Source organism: Schistocerca americana, chromosome 6, assembly GCF_021461395.2.
Source record: "Schistocerca americana isolate TAMUIC-IGC-003095 chromosome 6, iqSchAmer2.1, whole genome shotgun sequence".
Classification (NCBI taxonomy): Eukaryota; Metazoa; Arthropoda; class Insecta; order Orthoptera; family Acrididae; genus Schistocerca; species Schistocerca americana.
Genome location: NC_060124.1, coordinates 460,253,294 through 460,271,312, shown reverse-complemented (window position 1 = coordinate 460,271,312; position 18,019 = coordinate 460,253,294).

Here is an 18,019-nt window from a genome sequence, read left to right as displayed (position 1 = left end):
CTCCTACAATCTCTCGATGGAGCTGTATTTCACCACACATACAGTGTCCAAATGTTTTAAAATTTGAGATGAGCAGTTTCTCTATGATCCATTTAAAAGCGGGCAAAGGCTGAAATTGAAATGGTGAATTTTATAAGTAAGTATTTGTAACAGTCAAAGGTGACAGTATTTATGCTTTTAATATTTCAGTAATACTGTGCTAACACTTAAGGTTTTTGCTACTATTTGCAACCGCTACGTTTAAGATTCTGCTAAATATTAGTCTACAACACTTGTTGGTCCACCTTCCTAGACGGGTTTTTTAAATTTTATAACAGTTAACTGATTTAGCACAGTTCTGCTCAGTAATGTCTTATGGCGTAATTTTTGATTTCACAAAACCTAGCAGTATGAATAATACGTGGTGTTTACCCACAATAATCTCGTAGACACCTCTTCAAAACATAGTCACTTTATTTACTCTCTCATAACACGTAATCTCCGTTATGAAATACGTCACAAAAAATCCATCACAATTTGGGAAGAATAGTTATGGCCACAGTAAAAATACTAAAAGTAAAACGACTTTATTGCTCATTAATAAAGCTATCAGAGACTCAGAAAAGAATTCAGTATGCAGTAACATCAATCTTTGAGTTCTAAACGTAATTGACAGCAGCAATCGTGAATAAATTTTCAGTCCAATTCTGCTCTTTTAACAAGCTGTATCTGTGTAACAATTTTTACTGTTTCCATGGAGGACGTTGTTCCACAACATTTTTAAAGTCATTTGATTTAGGTAAATTTCCTACTGAAGCCTGGTCAAGGTTTTCACAGTCAACTTGTTCGCTGTGTGCTTTAGAAATTGATAATCTTCTTTTATATATCCAATACCATTAAAAGAGATACGCTCGTTTTCAAAATTGTAATGCCTTGATACCAACAGTTGTGAAGCAATAAAATAAACACTGTCTGCTATTGCTCATTTACATTTCACTGGGGAACCACTTAACGGTATATTTTAACACAGCGTCCGGCCGTCTTCCTCTATGGATTCTCCTCTTTCACCATGTTAAATGGGTTTGTGCACAACCTTTACAATCACAATAGGGAATCTATATTATCTCTGTTCTCATTAAAGTATAAACGTCTCCCACGGTACGTGCAATGCTTGTACTGAATCGAAATAAATTAAAAGATTAAACTGTAGTACTTTTGATAACACAATTATGCAACCGAAACGCTTGTGATCGCGCACGAGCGTACAGTGACTGATTCTACTGAAATTCGTTACACGCATGTGAATACAGTGCATCTCTCGAATGGTCCTAAAATGTGGATGTCTTCCAGGACGTGTCTTAAACTAAAAATTAGTTGACATATTAATCAATTGTTTTTACCTGAAATTTCAATTCATAATAAAAGACCTACCTTAACATAAAGGATAAACCTTTGATTAGTATGGTCATTTATGCACACGAGAGCACATTGGTTAACATAATTATATGGGTCAGCAAGAACAAAAGCTCCAAGTTTGGCACGTCCGCTAAAAATTTAAATATTCCCTTATTACGTGTTCAAGAAAAGTGCCACCATGCGTGTGAGCGTTCATTCTGTTCGGGATACCTAGTGTCACGTGGTTAGGTTGAAGTATACGAATGGATAAAGGAAAAGGGTCCAAGTCGTGGTAGCAAAGTTCGTTAACGCCAGTAAAATTTGTTACAAGAGCTCGATATTATTGAGACAGGTGTTCGTTATATACTTGTTGTTGTGGTCTTCAGTCCTGAGACTGGTTTGATGCAGCTCTCCATTACACTCTATCCGGTGCAAGCTTCTTCATCTCCCAGTACATACCGCAACCTACATCCTTCTGAATCTGCTTAGTGGATTCATCTCTTGGTCTCCCTCTACGATTTTTACCCTCCACGCTGCCCTCCAATAGTAAATTGGTGATCCCTTGATGCCTCAGAACAAGTCCTACCAACCGATCCCTTCTTCTCGTCAAGTTGTGCCACGAACTCCACTTCCCCCAAATTCTATTCAATACCTCCTTATTAGTTACGTGATCTACCCATCTAATCTTCAGTATTCTTCTCTAGCACCACATTTCGAAAGCTTCTATTCCCCTCTTGCCCAAACTATTTATCGTCCATGTTTCACTTCCATACACTGCTACACTCCATACAAACACTTTCAGAAAAGACTTCCTCACACTTAAATCTATACTCGATGTTAACAATTTCTCTTCTTCAGAAACGCTTTCCTTGCCATTGCCAGTCTACGTTTTATATCCTCTCTACTTCGAACATCAACAGTTATTTTGATCCTCAAATAGCAAAACTCCTTTACTACTTTAAGTGTCTCATTCCCTAATCTAATTCCCTCAGCATCACCCGATTTAATTCGACTACTTTCCATTATCCTCGTTTTGCTTTTGTTGATGTTCATCTTATATCCTCCTTTTTTAAGACACTGTCCATTCCGTTCAAATGCTCTTCCTAGTCCTTTGCTATCTCTGACGGAATAACAATGTCATCGGCGAACCTCAAAGTTTTTATTTCTTCTCTATGGATTTTAATACCTACTCCGAATTTTTCTTTTCTTTCCTTTGCTGCTTGCTCAATATACAGATTGAATAACATCGGGATGAGGCTACAACCCTGTCTCACTCCCTTCCCAACCACTGCTTTCCCCTCTATTCTTATAACTGCTATCTGGGTTCTGTACAAATTGTAAATAGCCTTTCGCTCCCTGTATTTTACCCCTGCCACCTTCAGAATTTGAAAGAGAGTATTCCAGTCAACATTGTGTCAAAAGCTTTCTCTAAGTCTACAAATGCTAGAAATGTAGGTTTGCCATTCCTTAATCTATTTTCTAAGATAAGTCGTAGGGTCAGTAATGCCTCACGTGTTCCAATATTTCTACGGAATCCAAACTGATCTTCCCCGATATCGGCTTCTACCAGTTTTTCCATTCCTCTGTAATGAATTCGCGTTAATATTTTGCAGCTGTGACTTATGAACTGATAGTTCGATAATTTTCACATCTGTCGCTGATTTCTTTCGGATTAGAATTATTATATTCTTCTTGATGTCTGAGGATATTTCTTTGCAAAAACAGACATAATGTCTTATGGGATAACAGCAATCAGTGATTTTATAATGTTACTTTAAATCCGTCTTGATTGCAAATTTTTTTTATTATTCATATGACCGGTTTCGGTTCATTCAGAACCATCTTCAGATCTGATATTTAAGTTACAGGAGTAACCCGTCCAATTCAGCAACTTTCACATGCTACGTCACATGTGAAAGTTGCTGAATTGGACGGGTTACTCCTGTAACTTAAATATCAGATCTGAAGATGGTTCTGAATGAACCGAAACCGGTCATATGAATAATAAAAAAATTTGCAATCAAGACGGATTTAAAGTAACATTATGAGGATATTTCGCCTGTCTCATACATCTTGCTCACGAGATGGTAGAGTTTTGTCAGGATTGGCTCTCCCAGGGCTGTCAGTAATTCTAATGGAATGTTGTCTGCTCCAGGGCCCTTGTTTCGACTCAGGTCTTTCAGTTCTCTGTCAAACTCTTCACACAGTATCATATCAACTATTTCATCTTCATCTACATTCTCTTCCATTTCCATAATATTGTCCTCAAGTACATCGACCTTGTATAGACCCTCTGTATACTCCTTTCACCTTTCTGCTTTCCCTGCTTAGCTTAGAACTGGGTTTCCATCTGAGATCCTGTAGGCAGTATCTATCTCTCCCCTAGTGAGATAGGCCTCTACATACTTACATTTGTCCTCTAGCCATCCCTGCTTAGCCATTTTGGACTTCCTGTCGATCTCATTTTTGAGACGCTTGTATTCCTTTTGGTCTGCTTCATTTACTGCATTTTTGTATTTTCTCCTTTCATGAGTTAATTTCATCATATCTTCTGTTACCCAAGGATTTCTACTAGCCCTCGTCTTTTTACCAACTTGTTCGTCCGCTGCCTTCACTACTACATCCCTCAGAGCTACCCATTCTTCTTCTACTGCATTTCTTTCCCACATTCCTGTCCATTGTTCCCTTGTGCTCTCCCTGAAACGCTGTTCAACTTCAGGTTTAGTCAGTTTATCCACGTCCCATCTCCTTATATTCCCACCTTTTAGTTTTAATCTGCAGTTCATAACCAATAGATTGTGCAGAGCCCACATCTGCCTCTGGAAATGTCTTACAATTTAAAACCTGGTTCCTGAATCTCTGTCTTACCATTATATAATTTATATGATACTTTCTAGTATCTCCAGGCTTCTTCCATGTATACAACCTTCTTTCATAATTCTTGAACCAAATGTTAGCTATGATTAAGTTATGCTCTGTGCAAAATTCTATCAGGCGGCTTCCTCTTTCGTTTGTTACCCCCAATCCATATCCACCTACTACTTTTCCTTCTCTTCCTTTTCCTACTATCGAATTCCAGTCACCTATGACAATCAAATTTTCGTCTCCCTTCACTATCTGAAGAATTTATTTTATCTCATCATACATTTCACCAATTTCTTCGTCATCTGCAAAGCTAGTTGGCATACAAACTTGTATTACTGCAGAAGGCGTTAGCTTCGTGTCTATCTTGGCGACAATAATGCGTTCACTATGCTGTTTGTAGTACCTTAACGGCACTCCTATTTTTTTATTCATTATTAAACCTACTCCTGCCTTACCCCTATTTGATTTTGTATTTATAACCCTGTAGTCACCTGACCAGAAGTCTTGTTCCTCCTGCCACCGAAATTCACTAATTCCCACTTTATCTAACTTTAACCTGTCCATTTTCCTATTTAAATTTTCTAACCTACCTGACCGATTAAGGGATCTGACATTCCACGCTCCGATCCGCAGAACGCCAGTTTTCTTTCTCCTGATAACGACGTCCTCTTGAGTAGTCCCTGCCCGGAGATCCGAATGGGGGACTATTTTACCTCCGGAATATTTTGACCAAGAGGACGCCATCATCATTTAACCATACAGTAAAGCTACGTGCCCTTGGGAAAAGTAACGGATGTAGTATCCCCTTGCTTTTAGCCGTTCGCCGTACCAGCACAGAAAGGCCATTTTGGTTAGTGTTACAAGGCCAGATTAGTCAATCATCCAGACTGTTGCCCCTGCAAGTACTAAAAAGGCTGCTGCCCCTCTTCAGATTCCAAGTTTTTGTCTGGCCGCTCAACGGATACCCCTCCGTTGTGGTTGTACCTACGGTACGGCTATCTGTATCGCTGAGGCACGCAAGCCTCCCCACCAACGGCAAGGTCCATGGTTCGTGGGGGGGGGGGGGGGGGGCGGATCTTTATATACTTAGAATCGAATTATCTTTGGTAAAAGAGGTTAATCACCGTGAAACAGGTTTGACGACTCATGGTCTCTAGCAGTACCACAAAAAGGATGGACGTGATTCTACCAAACGCTTTGCTTTGAGAATGAAAATTAACAGCTACAATTTGAATTAATATGGTAAAGCATTCTAAAAGCGACTATACAGGAACACAGTTGGTGCCATCACGCATGGAAGGTACTAAGTCCTCTCCACTACTGGGATTTCGTTATCATTAAGAATTTCAATGAATTAATACTCAGCTAAACTAACAGCATTGAGTAACGAAGACAAGACGCGAGATGCGAAACTGACAACTGTCTGTACGACACAACCACGTGGATAGATACTGTGGAGGAACGAAGCCTGAACACAAGATCTTAAGATGCACACGAATGTGTTGGTATCGACTCGCGAATGTTATTGAAATTCGTAACTGGACGATAAATGAACCTGGGAGTGCTGAACCTTCCAAGTCTAACATCACCCAAACTCAAACAGCGAAACTCGACTCATAGGACGGACAATCAGAAAGTCTTTGCCCTATGTCTTTTCCATAATTACGGCTGTCTATAAGAAGTCCAAGAATCCAATCTTAGCGGTGGATCTTAGTTAACGGTAGCTCCACGGTAAGACGCTGCTGTGCCGGCCGCGGTGGCCGTGCGGTTCTGGCGCTGCAGTCCGGAATCGCGGGACTGCTACGGTCGCAGGTTCGAATCCTGCCTCGGGCATGGGTGTGTGTGTGATGTCCTTAGGTTAGTTAGGTTTAAGTAGTTCTAAGTTCTAGGGGACTTATGACCTAAGATGTTGAGTCCCATAGTGCTCAGAGCCATTTGAACCATTTTGAAGACGCTGCTGTCAGGTGCTTCACGCATTCGCGGCGTAGGAGCAACGAAGTACGGTTCGTTTCTGTGGAACAAGGGACATGTGCCTATCGCCACTCACAGGGAAGTGCAGCCCAAGTGTGGAGGAGAGTTTTTAGCTTCGAGTAGAGTGAGGTGGTGCTCTCATAAGCTCGCAAAAGGCGGTGAAAGAGTTCTATGACAATAAGTGCTTGGGAAGGTAACGTTCATCGCTGGCTGACGACAATATTTCCCGCATGGATGGAATGGTGAAAGCGGATCGGCGTGTACACCTCAGGGACATTTACCGGGAGTTTGGCGTTTCGTATGGTACTGTTTACGACATTGTCCGTAGGGTACTCGAAGGTTTCACGTCATTGGGCACCTATGCAGTTGGATGACATCGTGATAGGCAAGCGAATGATAGCTTCACTGAATCAGCTGCTCAATACGCCGAGAAGAGGGGAAGTTTGCTGGACCGCACTGTTACTGGCGATGAAACGTAGATAGTGTATTTCATGCTGGAATCAAAGCAGCAGAGCATGTTGTGGATTCATTCGAGTTCGCCTGTGAAAAACAATCCGTTCAGGGCCAGTGCCAGTGATGGTAACAGTCTTCTGGGATCGCTGCGACCCCTCCTGCTGAATTTCATGCCACTAGGTGCTACCACCAATTCCGGCAGTTATTGATCCACACCCTCACGTCTGCGGGCTGCCACTAGTAAGAAGCACTGATGGATTTTCGGTGTGGACTACGTGGTTATCCTCCACGATGCCGGCCGGGGTGGCCGAGCGGTTCTAGGCGCTACAATCTGGAACCGCGCGACCGCTACTGTCGCAGGTTCGAATCCTGCCTCGGGCATGGGTGTGTGTGACGTACTGAGGTTAGTTAGGTTTAAGTAGTTCTAAGTTCTAGGGGACTGATGACCTCAGAAGTTAAGTCCCATAGTGCTCACAGCCATTTTTTTTAGCCTCCACGACAATGCGAGGCCACACGCGGCAATCAAAACCGCCGAGAAGCTCCAGTCATTTCACTGGGAGAGTTTCGACCAACCACCATACAAATAGGACCTTTTCGCTGGTAATTTCCAAGTTTGCGATTCACTGAAGAGTTCCTGGTACGACAGCGATTCTCGTGCAACGATGAAGCCCAGCAGCAGTCCGACGGTCGTTCCAGTACTAACAGGACATATCCTAGCACATGGGCAGCTCAAATTTGGTGCAGCGATGGGACAAATGTCTGAACGGCGTTGGGACCACAGGGAAAAATAGTGTAACGTACGTAGAACTGTAAGTATATTTGCAATTAATGTACTTTTTCAAATTACAAAAATAGGGGTCAAGACATGCTGATTTGCCCTCGTATTAAGACCATGCTTCAAGGTAACAACCATATTCACACGTCGGGGTCTGCAGAAAGAGTTTTTCCAAAAAACCAGCCTCCGCACAGCCCATGAAGACGGCGACTCGCTTTTTCCCAAGGGGAAGAGAATGGCGAAACTCTGCTAGGCACTCGACTGAAGCAGGAAAACCAGGAAAGACACAATTCGCCGTGTGCTGTTTACTGGACGTATAGAAAAACTGGGAAGGCACACGATTCGTTACGTGTTACTTACCTGGACATACCTGGAATTCAAACTGACAGCAGAGAGGCGTAAATCTGAAGGTGAATATGGCGACTTATGGGGAACGAAACGTTTCTAATCTACTGTGAATATTCGAAAACACGAGCTCATGCTTCTGCATCACGTGTAAAAAGAAATCAGGACCTAGTAACGGAAAAGACAGAGGTTGCTAATTACAAGTGAAAAATAAAACAAAACTTTCCAGTGTGAATAGATTGAAAAATCAGCCAACCAGTTGCAAATGAAGGTTAATTATCCTTTAACCATGGTTTCGATATTTGGAAAAATATCTTTTTCACCAAGTACTGGCTTATTAGCTCACACCATGTAATAGGCATCACAAGATAAAATATTTGCGTAAGTTACATGCATCTTACGTCAAAGACTAACTGTTGGCAGTTGGCCTTAGTCTTTGACGTAAGATGCATGTAACTGAGCAAATGGTTCAAATAGTTCTAATGGCCTTGAGTGCCGGCCGGAGTGGCTGAGCGGTTCTAGGCGCTACAGTCTGGAGCCGAGCGACCGCTACAGTCGCAGGTTCGAATCCTGCCTCGGGCATGGATGTGTGTGATTTCCTTACGTTAGTTAGGTTTAATTAGTTCTAAGTTCTAGGCGACTGATGACCTCAGAAGTTAAGTCGCATGGTGCTCAGAACCATTTGAACCATTTGGCCCTGAGCACTATGGGACTTAACATCTGAGGTCATCAGTCCCCTAGAACTTAGAACTTCTTAAACCTAACTAACCTAAGGACATGACACACATCCATGCCCGAGGCAGGATTCGAACCTGCGACCGTAGCGGTCGCGTGGTTCCAGACTGAATCGCCTAGAACCGCTCTGCCACATCGGCCGGCCTTAAGCAAATAATTTATACTGTGACGCCTTTTGCATCATTTGATGCAAAAAGGCCAATGCTTCTGAACAAGGTATTTTTATAAATATCGAAACCATTGTCAAGGGATAATAAACATTTATTTGCAACTGGTTGCCTGTTTTTTGAATCTATTCTGAATTACACAGTTGCTGTTTCGTAACAGTGTTTATGACTTTCCATTGTATTCTTCTGCAAAGAACTGTTACGTGTACAACATATGATAAACAGAGAACAAAATCGTGTCATTAACAAATCATGAAATCAAACAGTTACGAAATGACGGGTGAAAGATTTATCCCTTTCAGCATAACATGCCTATTAGAAAGTTAAGGAATTTTAATTTTTGTTTAGGATGATTCCTTCTGCATTACTGATTTTACTAGACTTGTGGATTTTGAATATAAGCTGCTAGTATGTGTAGCTAAAAAAATCTACATTTTTAGTGTATCTCTAGTTATAAGGGTACTGTCTACAAGGTGCGTCAGTTCGGGGATTGGTCCAGAAAATAAAGGAAAAAACAGTTACAAACAACATTTCTTTACTGGCCTTCAAAGTAATGAGCATTACATACAACACACTTCCGACATCGGTTGTAAAGCTGTTGGCAAATGTCAGCAAGCGCTTGTTGTCGAATCGGTCGAAGCATCATGGTCACATGTAGTTGTATTTTCGCATCATTACGTTAGACGATGTCCGGTGCCAGCAGTACGATCCGAAGAACAATCGACAGTCAATGGCAAGATGTCATCATCCCCGCCTCCTAGAAGATGTTGGCTGACAAAATTCGAGATTAAGTCAACTCTGACTGCCCTTTTCGCCAGCATGAATCTATACCTGAGAAATTATTATTGCCGTACTTTGCTCTAAGCCTTTTCGTTTTTCATTGTTCGCCATGTATGGTTCTGCCGCTTTCTCTTATGTTCTACGTACAGCATCAGAGAGAAAGAGAAAAACCATAGTGAACGGTGTATACGGAGCTAGCATTTGTACTGTAAGCAAGAAACGAACCAGAAAAAACATTTGTATAGTTTTAACGAGATGTATCTAAACGCGTATTGTGGCGGAGAAACCCATTTCAGTACTTATAAACAAACCTCATCAAGTCACTTACACTGTCAGTGTTGACATAACAGCATTCACGAAAATATTTTTTAGAATAGCCAGTCCTTTGACAATTTGCACGCGATTCACTGCTGCTTTCTTATCGCAAATATTCCCCTCAGTATGCGTCGAGATGCATACTTTCTAACTAACATTTTGTACTGGTCAATGACACTTTCTTTGTTCGCAGTGCCCTCTCTTGTTCGTCTAAAGCCCTTAGTGCCCTTTCACATAACAGAATACAGTAATTTTATAGCCCTTTTTTAACTGACGATTTTGTTAACTGGTGAAATATGACGAAAAATGTTAGTGGACTCTTTTCCTCCGAGTTCAGTGTAAAATTTTATACGACGAAGTACACGCATATCTGTGGCACACGATATATACACTACTGGCCATTAAAATTGCTACACCAAGAAGAAATGCAGATGGTAAACGGATATTCAGTGGGCAAATATATTATACTAGAACTGACGTGTGATTACATTTTCACGCAATTTGTGAGCATAGATCCTGAGAAACCAGTACCCAGAACAACCACCTCTGGCCATAATAACGGCCTTGATACGCCTGGGCATTGAGTCAGACAGAGCCTGAATGGCGTGTACAGGTACCCTAGCTGCCCATACAGCTTCAACACGATACCACAGTTCATCAAGAGTAGTGACTGGCGCATTGTGACGAGCCAGTTGCTCGGCCACCATTGACCAGACGTTTTCAGTTGGTGAGAGATCTGGAGAATGTGCTGGCCAGGGCAGCACTCGAACATTTTCTGTATCCAGAAAGGTCCGTACAGGACCTGCAACATGCGGTCGTGCATTATCGTGCTGAAATGTAGGGTTTTGCAGGGATCGAATGCAGCGTAGAGCCACGGGTCGTAACACATCTGAAATGTAACGTCCACTGTTCAAAGTGCCGTCATTGCGAACAGGAGGTGACCGAGACGAGTAAACAATGGCACCCCGTACCATCACGCCGGGTGATACGCCAGTATCGCGATGACGAATACATGCTTCCAATGTGCGTTCGCCGCGATGTCGCCAGACACGGATGCGACCATCATGATGCTGTAAATAGAACCGGGATTCATCCGAAAAAATGACGTTTTGCCGTTCGTGCACCCACGTTCGTCGTTGAGTACACCATCGCAGGCTCTCCCGTCTGTGATGCAGCGTCAAGGGTAACTGCAGCCATGGTCTCCGAGCTGATAGTCCGTGCTGCTGCAAACGTCGTCGAACTGTTCGTGCAGATGGTTGTTGTCTTGCAAACGTCCCCATTTGTTGACTCAGGGATCGAGACGTGGCTGCACGATCCATTACAGCCATTCGGATAAGATGGCTGTCATCTCGACTGTTAGCGATACGAGGCCGTTAGGATCCAGCACGGCGTTCCGTATTACCCTCCTGAACCCACCGATTCCACGTTCTGCTAACAGTCATTGGATCTCGACCAACGCGAGCAGCAATGTCGCGATACGATAAACCGCAACCGCTATAGGCTACAATCCCACCTTTATCAAAATCGGAAACGTGATGGTACGCATTTCTCCTCCTTATGCGAGGCATCACAACAACGTTTCACCAGGCAACGCCGGTCAACTACTGTTCGTGTATGAGAAATCGGTTGGAAACTTTCCTCATGTCTGCACGTTGTAGGTATCGCCACCGGCACCATCCGTGTGTGAATGCTCTGAAAAGCTAATCATTTGCATATCACAGCATCTTCTTCCTGTCGGTTAAATTTCGCGTTTGTAGCGCGCCATCTTCCTGGTGTAGCAATTTTAATGGCCAGTAGTGTAGTTTAAATATCGAGCAGCGGTTAGACACTTCACTTTGTATTTATAGCATGGTCCTCCTTCTTCACTTACATACCCATGATTAACCTTGATTAAACCACTTACCAGCTCGATTTTTACTTGCAAGTAGGCTCGAGTATGGTGCTTGCGAGACTACACGGTTTCCTCTCGTTGGGATAAACAACCAAGTTAGGTGAACCGTCACAAAGTGCATTACATTTTTCAGGTTTAATTATGTAAAACTAACAGTTTCGTTTCCTAGGTTGTACCGATGTTATCAGTAAAGTAAATATGATCGCCGTACATCCAACATCCATAACACTTATCGCGGAATGTTATACGTTGGATAAATAAGTCACCACCGAAAATCTTTCAGAGCAGCGTAAGCTGTACACTAGTCCAGTGACTGTGAATCCATGCACGGGCGCACCGGAATACAAATTAAGCACTCCATTGCCGGCCACTGCATTCGACGGCATTACATAATTAGTTCCCCGCCGCACACCGCCCATATGTTAAGTTACTGCGGACAATCCGTCGCGCGCTCTCTAATTACACATAAGCTTTACCGTGTTGCTGAATACCGCGCCGCCTCATTAGCAATGAAAGCGGACAGTTGACCACCGGTCCGCTTCGTCCCGTTATCGATTAGCGGGCGGAGATTATGTCTCGACCCGTCCCGCTGTTATCATACATCGCATTTCGGCCCAAAGCCGCTCGATTGAATTGTAGATGAGAGACGTGGACGGGGCCGCCAAAGCCGGAAGGATTCTCGGCGATGGCTGCCGGTCGTCCAGCGATCGCCATGGCAAACATTCCAGAGCGATGGGCTCGTCAGCGTCCAGGCGTCCACCCGCTTGTGGCTTTCCAGCTCGAGCCGAATGGTGATACGTTCCAGTGGGCATAAGAAGAATGTACTCAACTCGGTGGAGACGCTTCGTGCACTTTTAACGACATAGCTTCTCTTCTTCTTCTTTCTTTCATCATTGTCTATACCATAAACCTGTTCCGTCTTGCAGGCATCCAGCCATCTTTTTCTTGGTCTTCCTAGGGATCTTGTACGTAGAAGTTTAAAACTTAAGCTTATTTTGGGGTCTTGAATCTGGCGTTCTTTAACTTTCTTGCAAGCCTTGTCGATTACATTTGATCTTCTCATTTATTGGATATATCCTAAGCTCTACCTTTCAACCTTTGTATATTTCGTATTTTATTCATACTCAGCAACTGTAGCGGATATAACTAAATGACAAGCAAACAGCTGCGTAAAAGAAATTTCATCTCCTTACCGCTTTCGGGCATTCAGTGCCATTTTTCAAAAGATTATACCTATCTCATTATTTGTGAATGTCAACAATAAAATGCATACAGCAAAATGCCATAGTCGTATGGTTCACAGATTCTGTACAAAATTAGTGTTAGTGTTATTAATTTCCTACAGACTCTATGAATCACACAATCGCTGTGCGCGGCTTATTGTTGACGCTTGCAAATAATACGATAAGTATAAACATTTGAAGAAGGGCACTAAGTGCCCGAAACCGCAAAGGAAATTAAATTTATGTTATGCTACTTATTGCATGTCATTTTTTTGATACAGAAACCGCTATAAAGCAGACAGTGGACGACATATCCCCGCGTTTAGTTCTGGAGGGAGTGATTAGAAAATGAAACTAAGCGTATAATTATTGGCGCGGGTGTGAAAACAAAATTCACCTACTCTGTCTAGATGAAGATGGTATCTGTTCTTTCGGACATGTCCAAAAGAACAGATACCTTCTTCATATAGTTAAGGCTAATCGGCCATTGACCTTTTTCTTCTGTGCGGATGCACACGTATTGCCCGAACTTTTACGGGACTCGGTAAGATTGTCTGCTGCGAGTAATGGGTGTAATGGGCAGTGGCACTACGAATGTAGTGTGTGGACATTAAGTTGGGAATGTGGGTCTCAAGGGGAGCATGCAAGGGATAAGTCCCTGCAGCCGCACTATCCTCTGTGCTCTCCGTGGCTCAGATGGATCGCCCAGATTCGATTCCCGGCACGTGACTGGGTGTTGTGTGTCCTTCATCATCATGCCAGCACGGTAGCTCAGCGTGTTGGGTCAAAGGGTTAGCTGCCCTCTGTTATACAAAATCTGAGTCAGCGGCTCATCACTGAACTTGAACGCGTGTCCTGCGACATCCGCAGCGGACAAATGCAACGGACAACATCGAACAAAATTAGAACAAAAAAAAAAAATGGATAGAGCGTTTTCCATGTGAGCTGGAGATCCCGCTTTCGAGTCCCAGTCGGGGCACACATTTTCAACGAGCCCCGTTGATGTATATCAACGCCTATCGACAGCGTAGGCTCTTGGTTTAATTATCATTTCATTTTTACTCTGCCTAGCGTCTTCTAATTTTCGATAATAGATAACAGGCAGTTTAATCAATATAGAAAGTATACGAAACTGCGGCCAGAACATTGCTGCAAGTTTCATGCAGGAAGTCGCAAGATGTGGAAGGATTGGAAGTGCATAGAACAATTAGTCAATCAAAATTTAAAATACAGATATGGTTGTATATATGCAAAAAGCGTGCACACTCACTTGGAATACGTCGGTTACACAATCTCTTTCAGCAAAAGCTGCAATACAATCATTTAACACACGATGTTAAACACAGAAGTACTATAAGCGTAGTTAACTGCCATAATTGGTAGCAAATGTCAAATCAGAATGATCTGAAACAACAGAGAAAGAAACAGACATGATTGATGAAGATAGAAACCAACTCCAAAAGAAAAAGGCGATTACAATGATCAATTACACAAAATAACTAACAACAGCTTCATAAAAATGGTTCTGAACTTACAAGTATCAAAGAAGAACATAAACAAATACGTTGCAGAAATCCATCAACACATAAAGGAAATTTATATGTATGATGAAACCTTTCAACTAAGGAAAAAAATCAGAACTATAATTAACGATCATAGATTTACTGATAAGCGTACTCGACAACCTGCAGTATGGACATAAGAACGGCGGAAGTACAGTGAACGAGTGAAGGAAAAGAAAAAATGAAGTCCCGCGTACGTTCAGAAGCATACGTTCAGTTGGGAACAGAGACTGTAAGAATAAATGAGAGCAGAAACACTTTTTCGACTCAAAACTTACCTGTACTTGTACCCACACATGCTTCCCCAAAAAAACTTGCGGGTTTGTTGTACTTGCATACATTAAGGGCTACAGTATTTTAAGGACTATGAGAGGCACTTTTTTCTTCGACAAATTGCTTCCAAGATTCAGGTGCGTCTTAAATTCGAATTTAATATAAAGAATCCCGTCAGCTTTAAAAATGGCCATATATTCAGTGCCGCAGGAACCTGTCTCTATCTGGCCACTTTGGATTCGACTGGCAGCAGCACTGCTTCGATGTGACGTACATGAGTAGCGGGGATTCAGAACTTGCTAACACTGTCTCCCTCCCGCCTCTCCATCACAATTCATTCTTTAGTGATAATGAACTTGAACAGAAAGTGATTCGTATTGTCAGTAACAGTACAATATTTTTGTTAGTTTATTTTTGTTAGTACTAATTTAGTAATAAGAAACAGTATAAGATATTCTGATATGGGCTATAAATTGAAAGTAACAGCATATGTGGAAGAAAACGGAAACCGAGCAGCTGAATGGCGTTTCGGTCCTCCAACAGAAACAAATAAAAATAAAAAACAAAACAACAATTCTCGTGAATGGAGGGCTAGCAAAAAAAAACTGAAAAAAAGAGGAAGACTAAATGTGCAAACAGAGGACTGGATGCAAAATGGCCAGAACTAGAAGATGACCTATTGAAATGTATCCAAGAACACCGTCAAAATGGCATTGGAATTAATACAGAAATGATTCAAATACAGCTCTTAATCTAACACTGCAGTGGAAGTTAAGGACTACAAGGGTGGAGTTGGTTGGCGCTACAGGTTTATGAAGCGTCGTGAATTTAGCAAGCAAACCAAAACAAAAATATCTCAGAAAATCGCACAAGAGTGTGAACACAAATATTACCTTTTCATCGCTTTATTATTCAACATCGAAAGAAAACCAGTGTGAAACTAAGCCAAATAGCGTATATAGACTAAACGCCTCTGACATTTGATATACCGAATAACAGAACTGCTGCCATGAAAAGTGTTGAAACTGCAACATAGGAAAACACGCTACACTTTTGTCCTTTCACGTTGTGCTGATAGTACTAAACTTAATCCCATGATCATTTTCAAGCGCAAAACAATGCCTGAACCTTCTGATATACTACCAGGTGTTGTTGTGCACGTACACGACACGCTTTGAATGGACGAGGCAGGTATATAATTATGGATCAACTGAGTGTAGGAGAGAAGGAAAGATGCTCTATTCAAGAAGAGTTCTCTTCATGTGCTAAATCAGTGTGGTACACATTTGGAAAATTCTGTAAAAGAGAAATCGAGACAGGGAAACACAGAGCTTGCTGTTATTCCAGGAGGACTTACTTCACAACTGCAGCCTCTTGATATGACCATAAATGAACCATTTAAAATATATATGAGACAGGAATTGTACAAATGGATGATGGATGAAATCCAACATGAATTCGTGTCAGAGGGCGCTCTAAAACGATTTACAATCAAACAAATGCGTTAGTCGATAAAACAGTCATGGTCTAGAGTGAGAGAAGACATTTTTGTTAAACATTCGAAGAAGTGTGGCATAAGTAACGCTCTCGACGGCAGTGAAAACTATCTTATATTCGAAGCTGACCACAATGACGCCGAAGAGAAAGAAGAAGAAGAAAAATAAGAAAAAAAGAGGAAAGTTCAGGTGACGATTTTCAAGGGTTTTAAAGGTTAGTTCTATTTTGTAAACGAAGAATTTGAGACTTCCTGGTAGATTAAAACTGTGTGCCCGACCAAGACTCGAACTCATTCTGGAAACTAAGAAGTTATTTGTTAGCCTGCATTTTCAATCTATTAATGAAAGTATTAAAATCGTTATTTTTTAAACTGCTTGAAAATTAAGGCCGTCTTACGGTCCATGTACCCGAGAAATTGTGAATTTCACACGACGCTTTTGAAAGTTCAGGAAAGCAATAATTCATCGACATATCACCTTTGTTTCCCCGATCGTCACCTATCACCAAGAAAATATATGTACATCTTTCAAGCAGCACCAACTGCTAGTTCTCTGCATTTAGAAGGCAAACTTCGGTGTAGTCTCATGATTCAGTACGTTATTGTGGTGTCACGAGTAGCTAAATTAGGACATGAGGCTGTCCTCACTGACGATGAAATAGTGCATCGAACTCCTAATGACAAGAGTTCAACTAAACTAAACTGCATTCAAACAGTCATTGGAAGTCCCAACTGCACCGACCGACCGTCGTGTCACCTTCAGGTAATAGGCGTCACTGGGTTCGGATGCTGACAAGGGAACCTCCCCATCGCACCCCTCTCAGATTTACTTTAAGTTGGCACAGTGGATAGGCCTTGAAAAACTGAACACAGATCAATCGAGAAAACAGGAAGAAGTTATGTGGAACTATGAAAAAATAAGCAAAATATACAAACTGAGTAGTCCATGCGCAAGATAGGCAACATTAAGGACAATGTGAGCCCAGGAACGCAGTAGTCCTGTGGCTAGCGTGAGCAGCTGCGGAACGAGAGGTCCTTGGTTCAAGTCTTCCCTCCAGTAGGAAGTTTAATTTTTTTATTTTCAGACAATTATTATCTGTCCGTTCGTCCTTCCGATGCGAGGTAACTGCGCCGTAGTATGGGGACGCTACACCTAAACAAACACCGAAACAAAACATATGTTTTGACAAAGCACAGGGAAAACTGTGCGAATGTTAAACTGTTGCACTCATTTGTTGCAGTTTATGTGACAAACTCTTATGTTTTCATCACTTTTTTGGGAGTGATTATCACATCCACAAGAAAACCTAAATCGGGCAAGGTGGAAGAATCTTTTTACCCATTCGCCCAGTGTACCAGTTAGGTGGGTCGACAACATATTCTACATCTACATCTACATTGATACTCCGCAAGCCACCCAACGGTGTGTGGCGGAGGGCACTTTACGTGCCACTGTCATTACCTCCCTTTCCTGTTCCAGTCGCGTATGGTTCGCGGGAAGAACGACTGTCTGAAAGCCTCCGTGCGCGCTCTAATCTCTCTAATTTTATATTCGTGATCTCCTCGGGAGGTATAAGTAGGGGGAAGCAATATATTCGATACCTCATCCAGAAACGCACCCTCTCGAAACCTGGCGAGCAAGCTACACCGCGATGCAGAGCGCCTCTCTTGCAGAGTCTGCCACTTGAGTTTATTAAACATCTCCGTAACGCTATCACGGTTACCAAATAACCCTGTGACGAAACGCGCCGCTCTTCTTTGGATCTTCTCTATCTCCTCCGTCAGACCGATCTGG